This window comes from Cajanus cajan, chromosome 8 (genome assembly GCF_000230855.2).
Source record: "Cajanus cajan strain Asha chromosome 8, NIPB_CcT2T_4, whole genome shotgun sequence".
Classification (NCBI taxonomy): Eukaryota; Viridiplantae; Streptophyta; class Magnoliopsida; order Fabales; family Fabaceae; genus Cajanus; species Cajanus cajan.
The window spans coordinates 56,817,768-56,826,065 of record NC_138524.1 but is presented as its reverse complement, the minus strand read 5'-3'; the positions used below and the strand labels follow the sequence as shown (position 1 = coordinate 56,826,065).

At 33.9% G+C, this 8,298-nt stretch overlaps 1 pseudogene; it reads right to left on the bottom strand.

The window, feature by feature from the left end:
• Positions 1 to 8,087, bottom strand: LOC145950581 (uncharacterized; annotated as a pseudogene).
• Between the last annotated feature and the right edge of the window lie 211 nt (positions 8,088 to 8,298).

The window sequence follows — 8,298 nt, the reverse complement described above, 5'->3', positions numbered from 1 at the left end:
TCACTCCCATTGCACCTGTGCTACATCACCACCACCAATGTCGTCGTCATTACCGTTGTCATTGTTGTCATCTCTACTACTATTAATGTCTCCGCCATCGTTGTCATCACTATCGTTGATAGTGGTGACAATGGCGGCGATGAAAACACTAGTAGTGACAATGATAGTGACGGTGATGGGGATGGTAGCAAAGGCAATGGTGGAAGCGGTGGTGGTGATAGCAATGGTGATAATGGTGTTGGTGGAAATGGCAATGGTGGTGGTGGAAGCAACTATGGCAATAGTGGTGGTGATTTAGCAACAGTGCGATGAAGGTAGTGGTGGTGACGGTTCCAATAACAAGGATGAGGACAACAATGATATAGAAAACTACGAAGACGACGATACATAGTAACATCTTTGGTGGCGATAGTGTTAGAATAGTGGATTAAGCCTAACTCAACCTTACAAAACCGGCTTGTAAGGTGAGGGTTGCTTTCCACTTATATACTATTCAATTGCCTAATCTCTAGTCGATGTGGGACTTGGGTTTTTCCTAATACACCCCCTCACATCCAGCACTATCAGGCTTGGTACGTGGATAAATGGTGGGTGGCCCTTTTTAATGATCTAGGATTGGCGGGACTTGGGTTTTTCCCAATACACCCCCTCACACCTATGAGGCATGCATCAATGGTGGGTGGCCCATTTTTAAAGTGGATCTAAATGGCTCTGATACCATGTTAGAATAGTAGATTAAGCCTAACTCAACCTTACAAAACCAGCTTGTAAGGTGAGGGTTGCTTTCCACTTATATACTATTCAATTGCCTAATCTCTAGTCTATGTGGGACTTGGGTTTTTCCTAATACACCCCCTCACGTCCAGCACTATCAGGCTTGGTACGTGGATAAATGGTGGGTGGCCCTTTTTAATGATCTAGGATAGGTGGGACTTGGGTTTTTTCCTAATACACCCCCTCATGCCTATGGCACATGCATCAATGGTGGGTGGCCCATTTAAAGTGGATCTAAATGGCTCTAATACCATGTTAGAATAGTGGATTAAGCCTAACTCAACCTTACAAAACTGGCTTGTAAGGTGAGGGTTGTTTTCCACTTATATACTATTCAATTGCCTAATCTCTAGTCGATGTGGGACTTGGGTTTTTGCTAATGGTGGGTGGCCCATTTTTAAAGTGGATCTAAATGGCTCTGATACCATGTTAGAATAGTGGATTAAGCCTAACTCAACCCTACAAAACCGGCTTGTAAGGTGAGGGTTGTTTTCCACTTATATACTATTCAATTGCCTAATCTCTAGTCGATGTGGGACTTGGGTTTTTCCTAATACACCCCCTCACGTCCAGCACTATCAGGCTTGGTACGTGGATAAATGGTGGGTGGCCCTTTTTAATAATCTAGGATTGGCGGGACTTGGGTTTTTCCCAATACACCCCCTCACACCTATGAGGCATGCATCAATGGTGGGTGACCCATTTTTAAAGTGGATCTAAATGGCTCTGATACCATGTTAGAATAGTGGATTAAGCCTAACTCAACCTTACAAAACCGGCTTGTAAGGTGAGGGTTGCTTTCCACTTATATACTATTCAATTGCCTAATCTCTAGTCGATGTGGGACTTGGGTTTTTCCTAATACACCCCCTCACGTCCAGCATTATCAGGCTTGGAACGTGGATAAATGGTGGGTGGCCCTTTTTAATGATCTAGGATTGGCAGGACTTGGGTTTTTCATTTAGGAAAAACCCAAGTCCCACATCGACTAGAGATTAGGCAATTGAATAGTATATAAGTGGAAAGCAACCCTCACCTTACAAGCCGGTTTTGTAAGGTTGAGTTAGGCTTAATCCACTATTCTAACATGGTATCAGAGCCATTTAGATCCACTTTAAAAATGGGCCACCCACCATTGATGCATGCCTCATAGGTGTGAGGGGGTGTATTGGGAAAAACCCAAGTCCCGCCAATCCTAGATCATTAAAAAGGGCCACCCACCATTTATCCACGTACCAAGCCTGATAGTGCTGGACGTGAGGGGGTGTATTAGGAAAAACCCAAGTCCCACATCGACTAGAGATTAGGCAATTGAATAGTATATAAGTGGAAAGCAACCCTCACCTTACAAGCCGGTTTTGTAGGGTTGAGTTAGGCTTAATCCACTATTCTAACATGGTATCAGAGCCATTTAGATCCACTTTAAAAATGGGCCACCCACCATTGATGCATGCCTCATAGGTGTGAGGGGGTGTATTGGGAAAAACCCAAGTCCCGCCAATCCTAGATCATTAAAAAGGGCCACCCACCATTTATCCACGTACCAAGCCTGATAGTGCTGGACGTGAGGGGGTGTATTAGGAAAAACCCAAGTCCCACATCGACTAGAGATTAGGCAATTGAATAGTATATAAGTGGAAAGCAACCCTCACCTTACAAGCCGGTTTTGTAAGGTTGAGTTAGGCTTAATCCACTATTCTAATAGATAGTGTATGTATATATAGAGAGGAAGGTTCAAATGACACCGATGTAACTTTTATTAAGTATTACACCGCTCAATAATTTTATATTAAATGTAAATTTTGTAAATCCAACTATCGAATTATAACTTCATATCAGTTTATATGTTTATATCAAATTTTAAGTGTTCATATTTTATTATATTTTGAAATGTATATATTATATCAATTTTGTTTTATAAGAATAAAGTATTAAGTCATCCTGGATTAATATAAAATTTTGTATTTATGATCTAAAAGTAAAGAACTATTAATCTAACAGTTAATTTATAAAATTCAAATTTAATATAAAGTTATTAAGTGGTGTAATACTTAGTAAAAATTACACGGTATTATTTGAACCCCTCTCTCTCTCTCTCTCTCTCTCTATATATATATATATATATAACAAGAGAGATCAAATTTTTAAATTTTTATAAAATTTGAAAATTATTTTATAAATTTAAATCAATGTATAATATGTTTTTATTGATATATGTTAATTTTTAAACTTTGTAAAAATTTGTAGATTTAATTTATTTATTAAGAACTTTTAATTTAATGGTTAAATCATTCAAATTCAATGTAGGTTATGAATTATTGAGTGGAGTACACACACACATAGATATATATAAGAGGAAGGATCTAAAGAAAAGGACACAATTTATTTTCTATTAAGTAAATCTCATATCTCTCCCAATTTAAAGGAGAGTTTGTATATATACAAAAATAAGACAGAGATCTAAAGAAAAGGACACAATTTTATTTTCTATTAAGCAAATCTCATATTTATTTCTCACACACACAAATAGATATATAAGAGGAGGGATCTAAAGAAAAGGAACAATTTATTTTCTATTAAGTAAATTCCATATCTCTCCTAATTTAAAGGAGAGTCTGTGTATATATACAAGAATAAGAGAGATATAATGAAAAGGATACAATTTATTTTCTATTAAGTAAATCTCATATCTCTCCTAACTCAAAGGAGAGTTTGTATATATACAAAAATAAGAGAATGGTAATAATACATATAGGAAAACAACATTAAGAGGCTTTATGAGAATTATACGAAAATAATATTAAAAAACTTTATTGAATTATTTGAGTTGATTCCATGAATCAAGGCAATCCATTCATTAAGATTGTCCTTTAATGGTTTGATTAATTTATCTTGATTGGATGCTTGAGTTGAGGGATTCTCGTTATTCTTTATAGGATCCACTTAATCTAAGATATTTTTTGGAAGATCACTTGCTTCAATAATCTTAATAATTCATATTCTACATTAAATTTTAACAATCTAACCATTAAATTAAAAAAATTTAATATCTAGATAAATTTTATAAATTTTCAAAAATTTTGAAAATCATATGATATTTATTATATAGATGCAAATTAACATATAAGATGTTATTATGATTATTCATCAATTTGAATTAATGAAATGAAATATCAAATAATTTTTCATTTTAAAAAAAAAAAATTGTAAACTTAATCTACATAATTAAAACTTTTAATTTAATGATTATATCTTTGAAATTTAGTGTAGAACATTTATGTAAATCGTATTATGGAAAATTTCTATTTCTATTATTTTTTTTGTGTGCATACATTTTCCATGTTTGTGACTCATGAGTAAGCGAATCTAAAAGGCAACAAAAAGAATACAATTGTGTGGCTCTTGTTGGGGACAATTTTGACCCAAAAAGAGTAGCACCTAAATGGCATATTGATAAACATATCTCTTAAAGTGGACAATCCCAATTATTGACTATGCACGACCATGACACAACAATGCATCCATAAAGTTAATTATTCATCCAGTACTAACCGTTGTAAAATGCTTGTCTTCTTTCTTCAGATATAAAACATTAAAATCCTAACTATATATACTAGCGGGGCCGAGGCACTTCGTGCCTCTATATGAATTTTATCTCTAATTTTAAAATAACGCATGGATTGAATGAATTCATTCTTGACATATAATTGTATAAATAATTTTACACAATATAATATGATTAATTCAATCATTGTTCATTGATGAAGTGCATCATAATCAAGACATAATAGAAGGCTAGTTCATATAAAAGAAAAATTTATGTTCTACATAGTTATATTTGCAATGATGGAATAAAATAATATATATAATAATCAAATGCAATTTTTCCATCATAAATTTTTTTAATAGGAAGATTGAATTCGCTTCAGGATGATTTATAGCTTCCCTGCAAATTATGAACGAAATTTACGAAATTAAATGTCAATAAATAATAAACAACATTTTAAATAATTAATAATTAAATTGCATAATGTCATACCTTTCGAGAATAAATTTTAATTCTTTATAAAATACATCGTCCATAATTTCTTTAACTTTAAAAAACTGCATAAACAAATAATAGAGTGTCAAGTATCAATATGAGAGATTTAATATTTGATGTAAATTTTTATAGGTTACGAAAAAAATTACCACAACCTCAAAAATGGAGATATCTTGTTTTGCATGAAAGTTGTTAATATGACAGATATTACTCGATCTTACATTTTCAAGTGTCCTATTATTGTAAAAAATATGAGTTAGAATTTATTTAAATTAGGTAATAATACAACTATATTTATATATATATGAAATTATCACATATAAACTATTTTTAGAACCATATTATTATATTACCTTTCTAATTTTTGAGACAACAATTCTTTTTTCACCATTTTCCAAAGTTGTGTTTTTATCTACTATTACTGTAGAACTCCACCCAATAGAATATACTTTTAAACGATGAACCTGTCACAAAGAAAATACAATTTAAATAGATAAGCAATAACAAAATATGAAGTCTAACCATGAATTAAATTGAACCTTGTTGTCAATGAGAGAAATTGTTGAGAGTGAATCATTGTCCTTCCAAATATTCCATAATTTTTCAAAGTCATCCTCCTAGTAAATATAAGTAATATAATGAAAAATAGATGATAATAAAGTTTCATAACAAAAAGTGAATAAATATGTTATCACTTACCTGTTTGTCAAAATACATATTCAAATTCTTTCTATTGATCTCTTCATATAACTGGAGGATCTCCTTGAATCTTAATTTGACTGTAGATAAAAAAATAAAAGAAACAAATTTTAGTTTTTGTATATCAGTATCAAGTATTAATCTAAATCCATCATAGTTATAAATTAAAAGGGGCAACACTTGATTTTGAGATAACAAAATTTCTTTAAAAACAATATTTTTTGTAAAGTTTCCATCTTCCCCTTCAAGTTTTCCTTCTTTAATAAGAGTTTTCGTTGAACCTTGAGAAACACCTCTTGACAAAGCAACATATAATTGACCATGACCAAAAACATGTCGCGGAAGATAAATTCCAACATTGGGCATTGTTTGTCCCTGTGACTTATTTATGGTAATTGCAAAACTTAGTTTCACAGGAAATTGCTTCCTAATAAGTACAAAGGGAAGTCCTGCACTTTCTGTTGTCTTATGTTTAATCCGGGGCAAAAAATATCTCTTTCCAGCATTATGACCTGTTAGGATTTCAACATCCAACATATTCATAAAGAATCCACGGCATAATAACCTTGTTCCATTACATAAGCCAGCTTTAGGATCTATGTTTCGCAACAACATCAACGGTGCACCTTTTTTAACCTTCAGATTATGTGGTGGAAAACCACCTTGAGTAATAGAGTGCAAGTATTCTTGTTGATATAAGTTGTGTGTGTCCCCTTCAACCTCATCAAATGATAACAAATGTCGTTCTTCTCCTAGGAAATGGTTGATGATAATGTCATTAAGCTTTTGAACATCCTCATTTTTTGGTGTTTGTATGACTCTTTCTACCATATAAGAAGCATCCCATGTATGAGATTCTAAATGTGGAAATGTGTCACGAATAAGTTTTTGTATTGAATTTTCCCCTTCCCATGTTATTTCAATTTGATGGGGAACTTTGACCATATCATCCAATTTGGTAGGTTCATTACTATCTCCAATGCGCATTAGATATTCTGCAAAATTAGGATCTTGTAATGATCGCATGTTTTGTCTCAAATGTAAAACCTTTGTGATAGGCCATAAATGAGACTTAACAATACATGCATGTATCATTTGTGCCTTAGTACCCTTTGGAACAACAGGAAGCACTTGACGAAAATCCCCTCCCAATATCATAATTTTACCACCAAATGGAGCATTACAATCTAGAATATCCTTTAATGATCTGTCTAATGCTTCCAAAGCATATCTGTTCTTACCGGAAATCTGCTGTAGAACTGATCCGCCAAGTAAGATCGGTGAGCCTCCTTCACTGGTACGCTTGTGTTCCAAGATGGGGGTGGTACCTGCAAAAGAGACTCTGATGCTCAAGTTAGGGTTTGTATGAGTATGAATCCCGTATATATAATGCACGTACCTTGATGTATGTTAGGGTTGCGTTGGGCCTTGGGCCTGAGATTAGTTGTGATTTGATTAGGTAGAGGATCTCGCCTAGACCGAGATTCCCCGAGATCAGTTACGATCTATTTAAGTGCCGAGCTGACGCCGCGTGGCGCGTGTCCGAGGTCAACTCGTGCTGTGGTACCGAGCTCGGAGCTCGGCTTCGGAGTACGGATAGTACAATATCTATTTGTCATGGGTGCTTCATCCTAAATGATTGCTGTGGTTTTTCTAATTAGTTTCGCAAGATCAGACTGTTTACTTATAGAACAAAATGAATCTGCCTCTACATTGATTGGTATCTTAAATCTAGAATGTGCAATTCGACCACCAGGTAATAGTGTGGGAGCTATACCAGAAGAGGCAGTTGCTAAAACAATTTGTCCCTTGCTTCTCACATTTGCAATTAAAGTGCGATAAAGGAATGTTTTACCTGTTCCTCCTGGTCCATCCACAAAGAAAACTTGACTTTGTTTATTGTTGATAACATCCATAATGACATTGAATGCAATTAATTGATCATTGTTTAATTTAATCACAGATTCTACATCTTCATTATCTACCTGGATGGATAACTCCTCTTGTATAACCCTTGACATCAAAGAACTATGAGTATTCTCCATTGTTATTGTTGGCAAATCATAATCTGTGATTTGTTTTCCATGTTGAATCAAAAGTTCATTCAAATCCTTTAATAACATGTTAATGAAATTTGTTGTCACAGCAACGCTTGTTGAAGTATAGTCTTCCATCATGTAGGTGTAAAAATCATCCCAAAGTTGTCTAACATTGGTTGGTTCACAAAAGATTAATATAGTTACAGACAAACTCCTTAAAGCATAAGGCATTTGTAAACTTGATGCTTCAACTAAGCATTCGTGAATACTATTATCACTTTCTAAAAAGCCCCGATGCTCAGCCGCTTTCTTGAATGTGGTAAAACATGTTCCATTTGGTGAAAGCATATCTTCCCAACACATTGGACCTTTTAAATGAGATAATAGAACACGCAGGTAGAATTTTTCACCTTCTGAACGAGATACTGTATAAATCCTACCAATGACTTTCTTTGGTAACCTTCTTCGATACCATTCCTTATCCCCCCTACGCAAACAATAATGTTCTGGAATCTCTATATACAAATAACCCCTTGAATTTGGATCTTTGCGATTTAGGGCAAAGAACTGTGTCAACATTGTTTTGGAGTTATGGTCATTATTTAGAACATCAGTGATTCTTTGATGATTATAAAATCGCACTTGCTGGCGATTTGGTAAGTGAATTTGTAATCTTTCAATAGATGGATATATTCGATAAAGAGTAAATATAAATATCTTCCACAAAGCTTCTGGAGCACAAAT